Source organism: Rattus norvegicus, chromosome 1 (assembly GCF_021556685.1).
Source record: "Rattus norvegicus strain SHRSP/BbbUtx chromosome 1, alternate assembly SHRSP_T2T, whole genome shotgun sequence".
NCBI lineage: Eukaryota > Metazoa > Chordata > Mammalia > Rodentia > Muridae > Rattus > Rattus norvegicus.
The window spans coordinates 117,763,538-117,784,387 of record NC_141534.1 but is presented as its reverse complement, the minus strand read 5'-3'; positions in this window follow the sequence as shown (position 1 = coordinate 117,784,387).

Genomic DNA, 20,850 nt, shown 5'->3' with positions numbered 1-20,850 from the left:
TATTATTTGGGTCTATTATGAAGGGTGTCGTTTCCCTAATTTCTTTCTCGGCTTGTTTCTCTTTTGTATAGAGGAAGGCAACTGATTTATTTGAGTTAATTTTATACACAGCCACTTTGCTGAAGTTGTTTATCAGCTTTAGTAGTTCTCTGGTGGAACTTTTGGGATCACTTAAATATACTATCATGTCATCTGCAAATAGTGATATTTTGACCTCTTCTTTTCCGATCTGTATCCCTTTGATCTCCTTTTGTTGTCTGATTGCTCTGGCTAGAACTTCAAGAACTATATTGAATAAGTAGGGAGAGAGTGGGCAGCCTTGTCTAGTCCCTGATTTTAGTGGGATTGCTTCAAGTTTCTCTCCGTTTAGTTTAATGTTAGCAACTAGTTTGCTGTATATGGCTTTTACTATGTTTAGGTATGGGCCTTGAATTCCTATTCTTTCCAGGACTTTTATCATGAAGGGGTGTTGAATTTTGTCAAATGCTTTCTCAGCATCTAATGAAATGATCATGTGGTTCTGTTCTTTCAGTTTGTTTATATAATGGATCACGTTGATGGTTTTCCGTATATTAAACCATCCCTGCATGCCTGGGATGAAGCCTACTTGATCATGGTGGATGATTGTTTTGATGTGCTCTTGAATTCGGTTTGCCAGAATTTTATTGAGTATTTTTGTGTCGACATTCATAAGGGAAATTGGTCTGAAGTTCTCTTTCTTTGTTGGGTATTTGTGTGGTTTAGGTATAAGAGTAATTGTGGCTTCGTAGAAGGAATTCGGTAGGGCTCCATCTGTTTCAATTTTGTGGAATAGTTTGGATAATATTGGTATGAGGTCTTCTATGAAGGTTTGATAGAATTCTGCACTAAACCCGTCTGGACCTGGGCTCTTTTTGGTTGGGAGACCTTTAATGACTGCTTCTATTTCCTTAGGAGTTATGGGGTTGTTTAACTGGTTTATCTGTTCCTGATTTAACTTCGATACCTGGTATCTGTCTAGGAAATTGTCCATTTCCTGAAGATTTTCAAATTTTGTTGAATATAGGTTTTTATAGTAAGATCTGATGATTTTTTGAATTTCCTCCGAATCTGTAGTTATGTCTCCCTTTTCATTTCTGATTTTGTTAATTTGGACGCACTCTCTGTGTCCTCTCGTTAGTCTGGCTAAGTGTTTATCTATCTTGTTGATTTTCTCAAAGAACCAACTTTTGGTTCTGTTGATTCTTTCTATGGTCCTTTTTGTTTCTACTTGGTTGATTTCAGCTCTGAGTTTGATTATTTCCTGCCTTCTACTCCTCCTGGGTGTATTTGCTTCTTTTTGTTCTAGAGCTTTTAGGTGTGCTGTCAAGCTGCTGACATATGCTCTTTCCTGTTTCTTTCTGCAGGCACTCAGCGCTATGAGTTTTCCTCTTAGCACAGCTTTCATTGTGTCCCATAAGTTTGAGTATGTTGTATCTTCATTTTCATTAAATTCTAAAAAGTTTTTAATTTCTTTCTTTATTTCTTCCTTGACCAGGTTATCATTGAGTAGAGCATTGTTCAATTTCCACGTATATGTGGGCATTCTTCCCTTATTTTTATTGAAGACCAGTTTTAGGCCGTGGTGGTCCGATAGCACGCACGGGATTATTTCTATCTTTCTGTACCTGTTGAGGCCCGTTTTTTGACCAATTATATGGTCAATTTTGGAGTAAGTACCATGAGGAGCTGAGAAGAAGGTATATCCTTTTGCTTTAGGATAGAATGTTCTATAAATATCCGTTAAGTCCATTTGGCTCATGACTTCTCTTAGTCTGTCTACATCTCTGTTTAATTTCTGTTTCCATGATCTGTCCATTGATGAGAGTGGGGTGTTGAAATCTCCCACTATTATTGTGTGAGGTGCAATGTGTGTTTTGAGCTTTAGTAAGGTTTCTTTTACGTATGTAGGTGCCCTTGTATTTGGGGCATAGATATTTAGGATTGAGAGTTCATGTTGGTTGATTTTTCCTTTGATGAATATGAAGTGTCCTTCCTTATCTTTTTTGATGACTTTTAATTGAAAATTGATTTTATTTGATATTAGAATGGCTACTCCAGCTTGCTTCTTCTGACCATTTGCTTGGAAAGTTGTTTTCCAGCCTTTCAGTCTGAGGTAGTGTCTGTCTTTGTCTCTGAGGTGTGTTTCCTGTAGGCAGCAGAATGCAGGGTCCTCGTTGCGTATCCAGTTTGTTAATCTATGTCTTTTTATTGGGGAGTTGAGGCCATTGATATTGAGAGATATTAAGGAATAGTGATTATTGCTTCCCGTTATATTCATATTTGGATGTGAGGTTATGTTTGTGTGCTTTCATTCTCTTTGTTTTGTTGCCAAGACGATTAGTTTCTTGCTTCTTCTAGGGTATAACTTGCCTCCTTATGTTGGGCTTTACCATTTATTATCCTTTGTAGTGCTGGATTTGTAGAAACATATTGTGTAAATTTGGTTTTGTCATGGAATATCTTGGTCTCTCCATCAATGTTAATTGAGAGTTTTGCAGGATACAGTAACCTGGGCTGGCATTTGTGTTCTCTTAGGGTCTGTATTACATCAGTCCAGGATCTTCTGGCCTTCATAGTTTCTGGCGAGAAGTCTGGTGTGATTCTGATAGGTCTCCCTTTATATGTTACTTGACCTTTTTCCCTTACTGCTTTTAATATTCTTTCTTTATTTTGTGTGTTTGGTGTTTTGACAATTATGTGACGGGAGGTGTTTCTTTTCTGGTCCAATCTATTTGGAGTTCTGTAGGCTTCTTGTATGTCTATGGGTATCTCTTTTTTTAGGTTAGGGAAGTTTTCTTCTATGATTTTGTTGAAGATATTTACTGGTCCTTTGAGCTGGGAGTCTTCACTCTCTTCTCTACCTATTATCCTTAGGTTTGATCTTCTCATTGAGTCCTGGATTTCCTGTATGTTTTGGACCAGTAGCTTTTTCCGCTTTACATTATCTTTGACAGTTGAGTCAATGATTTCTATGGAATCTTCTGCTCCTGAGATTCTCTCTTCCATCTCTTGTATTCTGTTGGTGAAGCTTGTATGTACAGCTCCTTGTCTCTTCTTTTGGTTTTCTATATCCAGGGTTGTTTCCATGTGTTCTTTCTTGATTGCTTCTATTTCCATTTTTAATTCCTTCAACTGTTTGATTGTGTTTTCCTGGAATTCTTTCAGGGATTTTTGTGATTCCTCTCTGTAGGCTTCTACTTGTTTATTAATGTTTTTCTGTGTTTCCCTAAGTGTGTTTATGTCTTTCTTGAAGTCCTCCAGCATCATGATCAAATATGATTTTGAAACTAGATCTTGCTTTTCTGGTGTGTTTGGATATTCCATGTTTGTTTTGGTGGGGGAATTGGGCTCCGATGATGGCATGTAGTCTTGGTTTCTGTTGCTTGGGTTCCTGCGCTTGCCTCTCGCCATCAGATTATCTCTAGTGTTACTTTGTTCTGCTATTTCTGACAGTGGCTAGACTGTCCTATAAGCCTGTGTGTTAGGAGTGCTGTAGACCTGTTTTCCTCTCTCAGTCAGTTATGGGGACAGAGTGTTCTGCTTTCGGGCGTGTAGTTTTTCCTCTCTACAGGTCTTCAGCTGTTCCTGTGGGCCTGTGTCTTGAGTTCACCAGGCAGCTTTCTTGCAGCAGAAAATTTGGTCTTACCTGTGGTCCTGAGGCTCAAGTTCGCTCGTGGGGTGCTGCCCAGGGGCTCTCTGCAGCGGCTGCAACCAGGAAGACCTGTGCCGCCCCTTCTGGGAGCTTCAGTGCACCAGGGTTCCAGATGGTCTTTGGCTTTTTCCTCTGGCGTCTGAGATGTGTTTGCAGGGAGCAGTCTCTTCTGGTTTCCCAGGCTTGTCTGCCTCTCTGAAGGTTTAGCTCTCCCTCCCACAGGATTTGGGTGCAGAGAACTGTTTATCCGGTCTGTTTCCTTCAGGTTCGGGCAGTGTCTCAGGCAGGGGTCCTGCCGCTCCTGGGCCCTCCCCCACGGGAGCCCAGAGGCCTTATACAGTTTCCTCTTGGGCCAGGGATGTGGGCAGGGGTGAGCAGTGTTGGTGGTCTCTTCTGCTCTGCAGCCTCAGGAGTGCCCACCTGACCAGGCGGTTGGGTCTCTCTCTCACCGGGTCTGGGAGCAGAGAGCTGCTGCGGGCCGGGATCCGCGGGTGTGGGACTTCCGGTAAACACAGAACGTGCCCGGTCCTGGAGAAATTCTGCTTCCGTGTGTCCCAAGCTCACCAGGCAGCTTTCTTGCAGCAGAAAATTTGGTCTTACCTGTGGTCCAGAGGCTCAGGTTCGCTCCTGGGGTGCTGCCCAGGGGCTCTCTGCAGCGGCAGCAACCAGGAAGACCTGTGCCGCCCCTTCCGGGAGCTTCAGTGCACCAGGGTTCCAGATGGTCTTTGGCTTTTTCCTCTGGCGTCCAAGATGTGTGTGCAGGGAGCAGTCTCTTCTGGTTTCCCAGGCTTGTCTGCCTCTCTGAAGGTTTAGCTCTCCCTCCCCAAATAGTGATATTTTGACTTCTTCTTTTCCGATCTGTATCCCCTTGACCTCCTTTTGTTGTCTGATTGCTCTGGCTAGAACTTCAAGAACTATATTGAATAAGTAGGGAGAGAGTGGGCAGCCTTGTCTAGTCCCTGATTTTAGTGGGATTGCTTCAAGTTTCTCTCCATTTAGTTTAATGTTAGCAACTGGTTTGCTGTATATGGCTTTTACTATGTTTAGGTATGGGCCTTGAATTCCTATTCTTTCCAGGAGTTTGATCATGAAGGGGTGTTGAATTTTGTCAAATGCTTTCTCAGCGTCTAATGAAATGATCATGTGGTTTTGTTCTTTCAGTTTGTTTATATAATGGATCACGTTGATGGTTTTCCGTATATTAAACCATCCCTGCATGCCTGGGATGAAGCCTACTTGGTCATGGTGGATGATTGTTTTGATGTGCTCTTGGATTCGGTTTGCCAGAATTTTGTTGAGTATTTTTGCGTCGATATTCATAAGGGAAATTGGTCTGAAGTTCTCTTTCTTTGTTGTGTCTTTGTGTGGTTTAGGTATAAGAGTAATTGTGGCTTCATAGAAGGAATTCGGTAGTGCTCCATCTGTTTCAATTTTGTGGAATAGTTTGGATAATATTGGTATGAGGTCTTCTATGAAGGTCTGATAGAATTCTGCACTAAACCCGTCTGGTCCTGGGCTCTTTTTGGTTGGGAGACCTTTAATGACTGCTTCTATTTCCTTAGGAGTTATGGGGTTGTTTAACTGGTTTATCTGTTCCTGATTTAACTTCGGTACCTGGTATCTGTCTAGGAAATTGTCCATTTCCTGAAGATTTTCAAGTTTTGTTGAATATAGGTTTTTATAGTAAGATCTGATGATTTTTTGAATTTCTCTAAATCTGTAGTTATGTCTCCCTTTTCATTTCTGATTTTGTTAATTTGGACGCACTCTCTGTGTCCTCTCGTTAGTCTGGCTAAGGGTTTATCTATCTTGTTGATTTTCTCAAAGAACCAACTTTTGGTTCTGTTGATTCTTTCTATGGTCCTTTTTGTTTCTACTTGGTTGATTTCAGCTCTGAGTTTGATTATTTCCTGCCTTCTACTCCTCCTGGGTGTATTTGCTTCTTTTTGTTCTAGAGCTTTTAGGTGTGCTGTCAAGCTGCTGACATATGCTCTTTCCTGTTTCTTTCTGCAGGCACTCAGCGCTATGAGTTTTCCTCTTAGCACAGCTTTCATTGTGTCCCATAAGTTTGGGTATGTTGTACCTTCATTTTCATTAAATTCTAAAAAGTTTTTAATTTCTTTCTTTATTTCTTCCTTGACCAGGCTATCAGTGAGTAGAGCACTGTTCAATTTCCAAGTATATGTGGGCATTCTTCCTTGATTGTTATTGAAGACCAGTTTTAGGCCGTGGTGGTCCGATAGCACGCATGGGATTATTTCTATCTTTCTGTACCTGTTGAGGCCCATTTTTTGACCAATTATATGGTCAATTTTGGAGAAAGTACCATGAGGAGCTGAGAAGAAGGTATATCCTTTTGCTTTAGGATAGAATGTTCTATAAATATCCGTTAAGTCCATTTGGCTCATGACTTCTCTTAGTCTGTCTACATCTCTGTTTAATTTCTGTTTCCATGATCTGTCCATTGATGAGAGTCGGGTGTTGAAATCTCCCACTATCATTGTGTGAGGTGCAATGTGTGTTTAGAGCTTTAGAAAGGTTTCTTTTACATATGTAGGTGCCCTTGTATTTGGGGCATAGATATTTAGGATTGAGAGTTCATCTTGGTGGATTTTTCCTTTGATGAATATGAAGTGTCCTTCCTTATCTTTTTTGATGACTTTTAGTTGAAAATTGATTTTATTTGATATTAGAATGGCTACTCCAGCTTGCTTCTTCTGACCATTTGCTTGGAAAATTGTTTTTCAGCCTTTCACTCTGAGGTAATGTCTGTCTTTGTCTCTGAGGTGTGTTTCCTGTAGATAGCAGAATGCAGGGTCCTCGTTGCGTATCCAGTTTGTTAATCTATGTCTTTTTATTGGGGAGTTGAGGCCATTGATGTTGAGAGATATTAAGGAATAGTGATTATTGCTTCCCGTTATATTCATATTTGGATGTGAGGTTATGTTTGTGTGCTTTTCTTCCCTTTGTTTTGTTGCCAAGACGATTAGTTTCTTGCTTCTTCTAGGGTATAGCTTGCCTCCTTATGTTGGGCTTTACCATTTCTTATCCTTTGTAGTGCTGGATTTGTAGAAAGATATTGTGTAAATTTGGTTTTGTCATGGAATATCTTGGTTTCTCCATCTATGTTAATTGAGAGTTTTGCAGGATACAGTAACCTGGGCTGGCATTTGTGTTCTCTTAGGGTCTGTATGACATCTGTCCAGGATCTTCTGGCCTTCATAGTTTCTGGCGAGATGTCTGGTGTGATTCTGATAGGTCTCCCTTTATATGTTACTTGACCTTTTTCCCTTACTGCTTTTAATATTCTTTCTTTATTTTGTGCGTTTGGTGTTTTGACTATTATGTGACGGGAGGTGTTTCTTTTCTGGTCCAATCTATTTGGAGTTCTGTAGGCTTCTTGTATGCCTATGGGTATCTCTTTTTTTAGGTTAGGGAAGTTTCCTTCTGTGATTTTGTTGAAGATATTTACTGGTCCTTTTAGCTGGGGGTCTTCACTCTCTTCTATACCTATTATCCTTAGGTTTGATCTTCTCATTGAGTCCTGGATTTCCTGTATGTTTTGGACCAGTAGCTTTTTCTGCTTTACATTATCTTTGACAGTTGAGTCAATGATTTCTATGGAATCTTCTGCTCCTGAGATTCTCTCTTCCATCTCTTGTATTCTGTTGGTGAAGCTTGTATCTACAGCTCCTTGTCTCTTCTTTTGGTTTTCTATATCCAGGGTTGTTTCCATGTGTTCTTTCTTGATTGCTTCTATTTCCATTTTTAATTCCTTCAACTGTTTGATTGTGTTTTCCTGGAATTCTTTCAGGGATTTTTGCTATTCCTCTCTGTAGGCTTCTAATTGTTTATTAATGTTTTCCTGTGTTTCCCTAAGTGTGTTCATGTCTTTCTTGAAGTCCTCCAGCATCATGATCAAATATGATTTTGAAACTAGATCTTGCTTTTCTGGTGTGTTTGGATATTCCATGTTTGTTTTGGTGGGAGAATTGGGCTCCGATGATGGCATGTAGTCTTGGTTTCTGTTGCTTGGGTTCCTGCGCTTGCCTCTCGCCATCAGATTATCTCTAGTGTTACTTTGTTCTGCTATTTCTGACAGTGGCTAGACTGTCCTATAAGCCTGTGTGTCAGGAGTGCTGTAGACCTGTTTTCCTCTCTCAGTCAGTTATGGGGACAGAGTGTTCTGCTTTCGGGCGTGTAGTTTTTCCTCTCTACAGGTCTTCAGCTGTTCCTGTGGGCCTGTGTCTTGAGTTCACCAGGCAGCTTTCTTGCAGCAGAAAATTTGGTCTTACCTGTGGTCCCGAGGCTCAAGTTCTCTCGTGGGGTGCTGCCCAGGGGCTCTCTGCAGCGGCAGCAACCAGGAATACCTGTGCCGCCCCTTCTGGGAGCTTCAGTGCACCAGGTTTCCAGATGTCCTTTGGTGTTTTCCTCTGGCGTCTGAGATGTGTGTGCAGAGAGCAGTCTCTTCTGGTTTCCCAGGCGTGTCTGCCTCTCTCAAGGTTTAGCTCTCCCTCCCACGGGATTTTGGTGCAGAGAACTGTTTATCCGGTCTGTTTCCTTCAGGTTCCGGTGGTGTCTCAGGCAGGGGTCCTGCCGCTCCTGGGCCCTCCCCCACTGGATCCCAGAGGCCTTATACAGTTTCCTCTTGGGCCAGGGATGTGGGCAGGGGTGGGCAGTGTTGGTGGTCTCTTCCACTCTGCAGCCTCAGGAGTGTTTACCTGACCAGGCGGTGAGGTCTCTTTCCCAAGGGGTCTGGGAGCAGAGAGCTGCTGCGGGCCGGGATCCGAGGGTCCAGTAGTTCTTTATGATACAAGTCCTGGAGAATCTAGGAATACAGCAGACATATCTCAACACAATAAACGCAACATATACCAAGCCACAGCAAGAATCATCCTAAATGAAAAACTTAAAGCATTTCAATTAAAATTAGAAATGAGACGATGAAGTCCATTCTCCCCACTTTATTCACTATATGACTTGAAGCCTTAGCTAGAGCAGTAAGACAAGGAAAGGGAAGGATGTAATTAGGAAAGGAAAACGTTAAAGCACTCTTATTTGGAGTGATATAAATACATACGTAAAGTGCTCTAAGGTCCCTACCCCAAATGTAGAGCTGTTAACATGTTCAACAAAGCAACAAGACAGCCTATCTTTCTACATATCCTTCGTTGTCCTGGAACTGGCTTTGAATGTATAGAAATTGGCCTTCCACTGCTTTAAATCCTCTCTAAGATTAAAGGTCTGGCTACCACACTAGGCTGAAAGTCTTTAGTTTAGCTAGCTGAGACTATACTCATGTATTCTGTAATTAAGTATTTCCCCAAGTGTTCAGAGCACAGGGTTTTAAAAGGCAAAACAAGACATAAACAAAACAAAACCACCCCCTACCACACCCCCCATATCTCCGCATCTTGCTCAGCAGATGGAAGGTTGAGGTAGGGGGATCTTGGAAGAAGCAAGCAATATAACAGATAAATAAGCAGTTAGCTGGAGAGGGTTCAGAACAAGCAGGGAGTTTAACAGAAGCTAAGTTAAACGGGGCATCTTGAGCTCAGGTTCCTTGAATAGAGTTGTGCAATCGTCTATGGGATTCTTCACCAACGAGGTCAGATTCTAGTTAAACCTGAAATGGCCGCCATAAGAGTACAAGGTGGAAAAACCTCTGCGCTCTCTGGCCCTGTCACACAAGTTCCCAGCTGATCATTTTAGGAACAGCATACTATCTTCTGTCAGTCAAACCCAGACTGATGCCTTAAAGCACTTTTGTTGGAGCATGGAGGCATTAACTTGTGATCACATCCATAGTTACTTCTGTGCTGTACAATGCAGTAACTGTGACAGCAACAGTACGGTTTTTGTATCTTATTTATTGTGTGGCTCTTTCCAAACGTGTGCTTATCTTTGCTTTATGCTGTACCCCTATATTCCATAACAGCAACAGTAGTCATTTTACTTTATAATAGATGTTATTTCCTTAACTTATTTTCTTTTTTATTTATTTATTTATTTATTTATTTTTATTAACTTGAGTATTTCTTATATACATTTCGAGTGTTATTCCCTTTCCCGGTTTCCGGGCAAACATCCCCCTCCCCCCTCCCCTTCCTTATGGGTGTTCCCCTCCCAACCCTCCCCCCATTACCGCCCTCCCCCCATAGACTAGTTCACTGGGGGTTCAGTCTTAGCAGGACCCAGGGCTTCCCCTTCCACTGGTGCTCTTACTAGGATATTCATTGCTACCTATGGGGTCAGAGTCCAGGGTCAGTCCATGTATATTCTTTAGGTAGTGGCTTAGTCCCTGGAAGCTCTGGTTGCTTGGCATTGTTGTACTTTTGGGGTCTCGAGCCCCTTCAAGGTCTTCCAGTTCTTTCTCTGATTCCTTCAATAGGGGACCTATTCTCAGTTCAGTGGTTTGGTGCTGGCATTCGCCTCTGTATTTGCTGTATTCTGGCTGTGTCTCTCAGGAGCGATCTACATCCGGCTCCTGTCGGTCTGCACTTCTTTGCTTCATCCATCTTGTCTAATTGGGTGGCTGTATATGTATGGGCCACATGTGGGGCAGGCTCTGAATGGGTGTTCCTTCAGTCTCTGTTTTAATCTTTGCCTCTCCCTTCCCTGCCAAGGGTATTCTTTTTCCTCATTTAAAGAAGGAGTGAAGCATTCACATTTTGATCATCCGTCTTGAGTTTCGTTTGTTCTAGGGATCTAGGGTAATTCAAGCATTTGGGCTAAAAGCCACTTATCAATGAGTGCATACCATGTATGTCTTTCTGTGATTGGGTTAGCTCACTCAGGATGATATTTTCCAGTTCCAACCATTTGCCTACGAATTTCATAAACTCGTTGTTTTTGATAGCTGAGTAATATTCCATTGTGTAGATGTACCACATTTTCTGTATCCATTCCTCTGTTGAAGGGCATCTGGGTTCTTTCCATTTTCTGGCTATTATAAATAAGGCTGCGATGAACATAGTGGAGCACGTGTCTCTTTTATATGTTGAGGCATCTTTTGGGTATATGCCCAAGAGAGGTATAGCTGGATCCTCAGGCAGTTCAATGTCCAATTTTCTGAGGAACCTCCAGACTGATTTCCAGAATGGTTTTACCAGTCTGCAACCCCACCAACAATGGAGGAGTGTTCCTCTTTCTCCACATCCTCGCCAGCATCTGCTGTCACCTGAGTTTTTGATCTTAGCCAATCTCACTGGTGTGAGGTGAAATCTCAGGGTTGTTTTGATTTGCATTTCCCTTATGACTAAAGATGTTGAACATTTCTTTAGGTGTTTCTCAGCCATTCGGCATTCCTCAGCTGTGAATTCTTTGTTTAGCTCTGAACCCCATTTTTTAATAGGGTTATTTGTTTCCCTGCGGTCTAACTTCTTGAGTTCTTTGTATATTTTGGATATAAGGCCTCTATCTGTTGTAGGATTGGTAAAGATCTTTTCCCAATCTGTTGGTTGCCGTTTTGTCCTAACCACAGTGTCCTTTGCCTTACAGAAGCTTTGCAGTTTTATGAGATCCCATTTGTCGATTCTTGATCTTAGAGCATAAGCCATTGGTGTTTTGTTCAGGAAATTTTTTTCCAGTGCCCATGTGTTCCAGATGCTTCCCTAGTTTTTCTTCTATTAGTTTGAGTGTGTCTGGTTTGATGTGGAGGTCCTTGATCCACTTGGACTTAAGCTTTGTACAGGGTGATAAGCATGGATCGATCTGCATTCTTCTACATGTTGACCTCCAGTTGAACCAGCACCATTTGCTGAAAATGCTATCTTTTTTCCATTGGATGGTTTTGGCTCCTTTGTCAAAAATCAAGTGACCATAGGTGTGTGGGTTCATTTCTGGGTCTTCAATTCTATTCCATTGGTCTATCTGTCTGTCTCTGTACCAATACCATGCAGTTTTTATCACTATCGCTCTGTAATACTGCTTGAGTTCAGGGATAGTGATTCCCCCTGAAGTCCTTTTATTGTTGAGGATAGCTTTAGCTATCCTGGGTTTTTTGTTATTCCAGATGAATTTGCAAATTGTTCTGTCTAACTCTTTGAAGAATTGGATTGGTATTTTGATGGGGATTGCATTGAATCTGTAGATTGCTTTTGGTAAAATGGCCATTTTTACTATATTAATCCTGCCAATCCATGAGCATGGGAGATCTTTCCATCTTCTGAGGTCTTCTTCAATTTCTTTCCTCAGTGTCTTGAAGTTCTTATTGTACAGATCTTTTACTTGCTTGGTTAAAGTCACACCGAGGTACTTTATATTATTTGGGTCTATTATGAAGGGTGTCGTTTCCCTAATTTCTTTCTCGGCTTGTTTCTCTTTTGTATAGAGGAAGGCAACTGATTTATTTGAGTTAATTTTATACACAGCCACTTTGCTGAAGTTGTTTATCAGCTTTAGTAGTTCTCTGGTGGAACTTTTGGGATCACTTAAATATACTATCATGTCATCTGCAAATAGTGATATTTTGACCTCTTCTTTTCCGATCTGTATCCCTTTGATCTCCTTTTGTTGTCTGATTGCTCTGGCTAGAACTTCAAGAACTATATTGAATAAGTAGGGAGAGAGTGGGCAGCCTTGTCTAGTCCCTGATTTTAGTGGGATTGCTTCAAGTTTCTCTCCGTTTAGTTTAATGTTAGCAACTAGTTTGCTGTATATGGCTTTTACTATGTTTAGGTATGGGCCTTGAATTCCTATTCTTTCCAGGACTTTTATCATGAAGGGGTGTTGAATTTTGTCAAATGCTTTCTCAGCATCTAATGAAATGATCATGTGGTTCTGTTCTTTCAGTTTGTTTATATAATGGATCACGTTGATGGTTTTCCGTATATTAAACCATCCCTGCATGCCTGGGATGAAGCCTACTTGATCATGGTGGATGATTGTTTTGATGTGCTCTTGAATTCGGTTTGCCAGAATTTTATTGAGTATTTTTGTGTCGACATTCATAAGGGAAATTGGTCTGAAGTTCTCTTTCTTTGTTGGGTATTTGTGTGGTTTAGGTATAAGAGTAATTGTGGCTTCGTAGAAGGAATTCGGTAGGGCTCCATCTGTTTCAATTTTGTGGAATAGTTTGGATAATATTGGTATGAGGTCTTCTATGAAGGTTTGATAGAATTCTGCACTAAACCCGTCTGGACCTGGGCTCTTTTTGGTTGGGAGACCTTTAATGACTGCTTCTATTTCCTTAGGAGTTATGGGGTTGTTTAACTGGTTTATCTGTTCCTGATTTAACTTCGATACCTGGTATCTGTCTAGGAAATTGTCCATTTCCTGAAGATTTTCAAATTTTGTTGAATATAGGTTTTTATAGTAAGATCTGATGATTTTTTGAATTTCCTCCGAATCTGTAGTTATGTCTCCCTTTTCATTTCTGATTTTGTTAATTTGGACGCACTCTCTGTGTCCTCTCGTTAGTCTGGCTAAGTGTTTATCTATCTTGTTGATTTTCTCAAAGAACCAACTTTTGGTTCTGTTGATTCTTTCTATGGTCCTTTTTGTTTCTACTTGGTTGATTTCAGCTCTGAGTTTGATTATTTCCTGCCTTCTACTCCTCCTGGGTGTATTTGCTTCTTTTTGTTCTAGAGCTTTTAGGTGTGCTGTCAAGCTGCTGACATATGCTCTTTCCTGTTTCTTTCTGCAGGCACTCAGCGCTATGAGTTTTCCTCTTAGCACAGCTTTCATTGTGTCCCATAAGTTTGAGTATGTTGTATCTTCATTTTCATTAAATTCTAAAAAGTTTTTAATTTCTTTCTTTATTTCTTCCTTGACCAGGTTATCATTGAGTAGAGCATTGTTCAATTTCCACGTATATGTGGGCATTCTTCCCTTATTTTTATTGAAGACCAGTTTTAGGCCGTGGTGGTCCGATAGCACGCACGGGATTATTTCTATCTTTCTGTACCTGTTGAGGCCCGTTTTTTGACCAATTATATGGTCAATTTTGGAGTAAGTACCATGAGGAGCTGAGAAGAAGGTATATCCTTTTGCTTTAGGATAGAATGTTCTATAAATATCCGTTAAGTCCATTTGGCTCATGACTTCTCTTAGTCTGTCTACATCTCTGTTTAATTTCTGTTTCCATGATCTGTCCATTGATGAGAGTGGGGTGTTGAAATCTCCCACTATTATTGTGTGAGGTGCAATGTGTGTTTTGAGCTTTAGTAAGGTTTCTTTTACGTATGTAGGTGCCCTTGTATTTGGGGCATAGATATTTAGGATTGAGAGTTCATCTTGGTTGATTTTTCCTTTGATGAATATGAAGTGTCCTTCCTTATCTTTTTTGATGACTTTTAATTGAAAATTGATTTTATTTGATATTAGAATGGCTACTCCAGCTTGCTTCTTCTGACCATTTGCTTGGAAAGTTGTTTTCCAGCCTTTCAGTCTGAGGTAGTGTCTGTCTTTGTCTCTGAGGTGTGTTTCCTGTAGGCAGCAGAATGCAGGGTCCTCGTTGCGTATCCAGTTTGTTAATCTATGTCTTTTTATTGGGGAGTTGAGGCCATTGATATTGAGAGATATTAAGGAATAGTGATTATTGCTTCCCGTTATATTCATATTTGGATGTGAGGTTATGTTTGTGTGCTTTCATTCTCTTTGTTTTGTTGCCAAGACGATTAGTTTCTTGCTTCTTCTAGGGTATAACTTGCCTCCTTATGTTGGGCTTTACCATTTATTATCCTTTGTAGTGCTGGATTTGTAGAAACATATTGTGTAAATTTGGTTTTGTCATGGAATATCTTGGTCTCTCCATCAATGTTAATTGAGAGTTTTGCAGGATACAGTAACCTGGGCTGGCATTTGTGTTCTCTTAGGGTCTGTATTACATCAGTCCAGGATCTTCTGGCCTTCATAGTTTCTGGCGAGAAGTCTGGTGTGATTCTGATAGGTCTCCCTTTATATGTTACTTGACCTTTTTCCCTTACTGCTTTTAATATTCTTTCTTTATTTTGTGTGTTTGGTGTTTTGACAATTATGTGACGGGAGGTGTTTCTTTTCTGGTCCAATCTATTTGGAGTTCTGTAGGCTTCTTGTATGTCTATGGGTATCTCTTTTTTTAGGTTAGGGAAGTTTTCTTCTATGATTTTGTTGAAGATATTTACTGGTCCTTTGAGCTGGGAGTCTTCACTCTCTTCTCTACCTATTATCCTTAGGTTTGATCTTCTCATTGAGTCCTGGATTTCCTGTATGTTTTGGAGCAGTAGCTTTTTCCGCTTTACATTATCTTTGACAGTTGAGTCAATGATTTCTATGGAATCTTCTGCTCCTGAGATTCTCTCTTCCATCTCTTGTATTCTGTTGGTGAAGCTTGTATCTACAGCTCCTTGTCTCTTCTTTTGGTTTTCTATATCCAGGGTTGTTTCCATGTGTTCTTTCTTGATTGCTTCTATTTCCATTTTTAATTCCTTCAACTGTTTGATTGTGTTTTCCTGGAATTCTTTCAGGGATTTTTGCTATTCCTCTCTGTAGGCTTCTACTTGTTTATTAATGTTTTCCTGTGTTTCCCTAAGTGTGTTCATGTCTTTCTTGAAGTCCTCCAGCATCATGATCAAATATGATTTTGAAACTAGATCTTGCTTTTCTGGTGTGTTTGGATATTCCATGTTTGTTTTGGTGGGAGAATTGGGCTCCGATGATGGCATGTAGTCTTGGTTTCTGTTGCTTGGGTTCCTGCGCTTGCCTCTCGCCATCAGATTATCTCTAGTGTTACTTTGTTCTGCTATTTCTGACCGTGGCTAGACTGTCCTATAAGCCTGTGTGTCAGGAGTGCTGTAGACCTGTTTTCCTCTCTTTCAGTCACTTCTGGGGACAGAGTGTTCTGCTTTCGGGCGTGTAGTTTTTCCTCTCTACAGGTCTTCAGCTGTTCCTGTGGGCCTGTGTCTTGAGTTCACCAGGCAGCTTTCTTGCAGCAGAAAATTTGGTCTTACTTGTGGTCCCGAGGCTCAGGTTCGCTCGTGGGGTGCTGCCCAGGGGCTCTCTGCATCGGCAGCAACCAGGAAGACCTGTGCTGCCCCTTCTGGGAGCTTCAGTGCACCAGGGTTCCAGATGGTCTTTGGCTTTTTCCTCTGGTGTCCGAGATGTGTGTGCAGGGAGCAGTCTCTTCTGGTTTCCCAGGCTTGTCTGCCTCTCTGAAGGTTTAGCTCTCCCTCCCACGGGATTTGGGTGCAGAGAACTGTTTATCTGGTCTGTTTCCTTCAGGGTCCGGCGGTGTCTCTGGCAGGGGTCCTGCCGCTCCTGGGCCCTCTCCCACGGGAGCCCAGAGGCCTTATACAGTTTCCTCTTGGGCCAGGGATGTGGGCAGGGGTGAGCAGTGTTGGTGGTCTCTTCTGCTCTGCAGCCTCAGGAGTGCCCACCTGACCAGGCGGTTGGGTCTCTCTCTCACCGGGTCTCCTTAACTTATTTTCTATAAGTTCACTATCTCTTTCATGAGTCCTACTCATCTTGTACCTGATATGAAAAATAGCACTAACAGAGTTTCCATTCCACTCCTATGTATGCACTTCTACATCATTTTTTATTTGGAAAAGTAAAATTTTGCTTTCAGCAATACAATTGTATCAGTGATAAATCTTTACAGCCATCTCTTTGGTATTTAAATTATTCAACTTAAATTACTTCCCATTCTAACATTGATTAGTTCAACTCCTTTTCATTTCCAGGATAGTACCTTAATACTATAAAAACTGATATAGAACAGAGCTGTTTTAAGTACATAAGCGTGCTTCTTCTGTTAAGAAAAAGATCTTCAAATTTTCTGTGTAAAGACAAAGAGAGTACATGAGGGAAAAGAAGTCAGAGTGTTCTATACTTCATTCCCAAGGACAACAAAAGAACTATTCAGAAATGAATGTTTGGAATACTGTTAAAGGAAAGGATTCTACTATAACTAACACAAATCCATAATAAGCCGTATGAGAAACATTTACAATATACTTGGTATAAAAGACAATTGGTAATATATGCATGACACTTTTAAAATAGAGGAAAATAAAACAGACAACAAAAGCCTTCTGAAAAATCAAATAGAAGAACCATCACATAGTAGAAAAGGTGAAAATAAGTATTAAAATAAACACATCTTGTAGGGAAAATTTCCCCTCAAATTCTTCAAATTGAGGTTTAGAACTATTCAAGTTTCTATTCTTGTTTTAAAGAATAGAAAGCCACGACACTGCCCTTGTATGACATAAACTTTAATATAACAAGTAAAAATATTTGGAAAATTTGAGTCAAGACATAAAGATATGTTCGACTTCTGAATAATTACACAAAATGTATGTAAACTAACATATGTTTTACCTGAATGTGCCAAGAAATGCATTTCTAAAAGTTGATTTTCTTTTAATCTTTTTCTTGCGAATATAACATTGTTAAAATGTTAGCTTATATTTAAAAAAAAATGGGTTTGAGTTTTTCTACATAAGTTTAATAAATAATATAATTTTAAACTTTGTAACTATACAATTCTATTAATAAAGCATAGCTGTCTGAAGAAACTTTTAAGTACAGAGCTGATCTCTGGTTCTTCTTTATCCAGTTATTTTTTAACAAACATATCTTTTAAAACACTTCTTCATTAAATGCCCAACTGCCTTAAATCAATTCAGCTTTTAATCAGTTCTTTAACACAGAAAGGAAAGTACATAGGTACAAACAGATCATGGCTGGGTTAAATGGAATAGAGGCTTGGGGCAAAACTTTTCTGATAATGGAACTATTCCATATTAATGATTGTGACTCTCAAAGAGTCACAGAATGTATGGAATGTCATTCTATATTGAGGGAATTAATTATAGTTCAACTTTCCGACAATGGTCAGCTGTGAATTGGAAGACCAAGGATCTAGCAGTTGCTCAATCTCACAAGCCTTGTTGTTTCAGCTGGTCTTCTGTAAAAGTAGATTCTAACAGATGTGCTGGCAAGTTAATGCAAGTGGCGAAGAAGAGCCAATATTTCTTCTTCCAATGACCTTATGTAGGTTTCCAGGAGAAGGTGTGGCCCAGATTAAAGGTGTGTACCACCAAGCCTGGATCTGGGACTTGTTTTGTCCCAGGCTGACCTTAAACTCAGAGATTTCCTTGCCTCAGTCTCCTGGGATTAAAAGCATATACTACCTTGTCTGGGCCTAAGATCTCCATGCCAAGATCTAGATAAAAACTTGTGTCTTCCGGCCACAAGATCTAGATCAGAGGAGAGCTCTCAAATTCTAGATTGTAGTTCATTCCGTATATAGTCAGGTTGACAGTCAGGAGCAGCCATTACAATGATGATGATAAGATTTTAGAAAAGTGCAGAGGAGTGAATTTCAGTTTAAGTAAATTAAATTAAATTAAGGAAACAGATACTGAGTTTGATTTAAAACTGCAAAATTCTCAAAATCTGCATTCATTAAAGTTGTCACAACTCGTATTAGCTCACCTAACACATGTTATACATTAGAACTTAAGGATGAAGTAAAATTTGTACCCAAATTAAATAAGAATGAATATAAATCATTTATTTTTTATTTTTGACAGACACAAGTAAAGCTATGACTGGCTCCAAAGATAGCATAGTGCATAGCATAGTAGTGAAAGACCCCAGCTTAGCAGCAGTAACGCCATTTTGCAAGGCTGTACTTAAGATGACTGGTTCAGGGAAAGGTTAGAACACTGAGTACACAGCGGCTGCCAAGCAAGATATGTTTGGTTGAAGGCCTGGCAACAGGACGACTGCGGTTGAGCACCTGACAATGAGAAAAGCCCCGGGAGAGGTCCCGAACCCTTGGGGGGCCGAGTCAGCCGTTATGTTTCAGGAAGGTAGCTAGGAAACTTGCCCCTGGGCTAAACCCTTGCCACATTAGAATCCACCAATTATATCCCTGTAACCATGCATCTGCTTCTGTATGCTTGCTTCTGCTCCCCAAAATCCTATAAAAAGCCCATCCTTGGTTCCGTGGGGCGCGCCAGTCCCCCGAGTGACTAAAGCGCCCGCAGGTGCCTGTGCCTGTGTATCCCGACAATAAACCAAATCCTCTTGCTGATTGCATCCTGTGGTGTCTTGGTCTGGTCTTTAGAGTTGGAGGGTCTCCATCCCGAGGGAAAGTTCTCCCTGAGAGCTTTTCAGTAGAACACCCCAAAGATGCATTTAAATTAGTCTCAAACTAAAAATGTATTGCAAGTCCTGCCCAGAGAGAACAGACTTCCCAGGAGTGCTGACACACCAAAGATCACAGGTGAGACCACCACTGCTGCTCAAATACTGGGCCCAAGTGGGACATGTCTGGAGACCACAGGACCCAGGAACCTTGGAGCAGCCTGGGACACAATATTTCCAGTTTCCATCTGTGCCTGTGAGCTGATCCTGTGACATAATTATATGCCCCCCAGTCCTGCCCAGAGAGACCAGATCTACAAGGAGTGCTTATACCCCTAAGATCACAGAGAGAGTTGGTCTCCCAGGAATACTGACACACCTAATATCACAGCTAACAGTACCCCAATTCCACCTGGAGAGAGCTTGTCCAAGACCACAGGCTCACAGGAGGGAAAAGTTCCAGTCAGAGACAGCAAAACCAGCTAACAACAGAGATAACCAGATGGCAAAAGTCAAGCCCAAGAACATAAGTAACAGTAACCAAGGCTACTTGGCATCATCAGAATCCAGTTCTCCCACCACAGCAAGCTCTGGATACCACAACACACCTGAAAAGCAAGATTTTGATTTAAAATCACATCTCATGATGATGATAGAGGACTTTATGAAGGACATAGTTAACACCCTTAAAGAAATACAGAAGAACACAGGTAAACAGGTAGAGGTCCTTAAAGAGGAAACACATAAGTCCCTTAAAGAAAAGACAGAAAAACACAACCAATCAGGTGAAGGAATTGAATAAAACCATCCAGAATCTAAAAATGGAAATAGAAACAATAAAGACATCACAAAGGAGACAACTCTGGAGATAGAAAACCTAGGAAAGAGATCAGGAGTCATAGATGCATGCATCATCAACAGAACACAAGAGATAGAAGAGAGAATCTCAGGTGTAGAAGATACCATAGAAAACATTGACACAACAGTCAAAGGTAATGTGAAATGCAAAAAGATCCTAACCTAAAACACACATAGGTAATGCCCTTCAGTGTCCAAAACAAATATTACCTCAGAATAAAAGGCTGGAAAAAAAATTTCAAGCAAATGGCCCTAAGAAACAAGCTGGAGTAGCCATTTTAATATTGAATAAAATCAAATTTCAACCAAAAGATAAGGCAGGACACTTCATACTCATCAAAGGAAAAATCTACCAAGATGAATTCTCAATTCTAAACATCTATGTTCCAAATGCTAGGGAGTCCACAGTCATAAAAGAAACTTTGCTAAAGCTCCAAGTGCACATTGAACCTCACACACTTCTGGGAGACACCACTCTCAGCAATGGACAGATCATGGAAACAGAAAATAAACAGAGACACAGTGAAGCTAACAGAAGTTTTGAACCAAATGGATTTAATAGCTATGTACAGAACATTTCATCCTAAAACAAAAGAATATACTTTCTTCTCAGCACCTCATGGTACCTTCTCCAAAATTGACCACAAAACAAAATTGTCACAAAACAAGCCTTAACAGATACAAGAAGATTGAAATAATCACATGTACCCTATCAGAGCACCATGGATTAAGGCTGGTTTTCAATAACAACAAAAAATAACAGGAAACCCACATACACATGGAAGCTAAATAAGTCTCAACTCAGTGATAATTTGGTCAGAGATGAAATAAAGAAAGAAATTGAAAACTTTTTAGAATTTAATGAAAAGGAAGGCACAACATACCCAAACCATGGGACAAAATGAAAGCAGTGCCAAAAAGAAAACTCATAGCTCTGAGTGCCTCCATCAAGAAAATTGAGAGAGCATATATGAGCAGCTTAACAGCACATCTGAAAGCTCTAGAACAAAAAGAAGCAAATACACCCAAAAGGAGTAGGCAAAAAGAAATAATTAATCTCAGGGTTGAAATTGATTTAGGAGAAACAAAAAGAACTATACAAAGAATCAATAAAACCAGGAACTGGTTCTTTGAGAAAATCAACAAGATAGATAAATCCTTAGCCAGACTATCTAGAGGGCACAGAGAGTATATCCAAATTAACAAAATCAAAAATGAAAAGGGAGACATAACAACAGAAA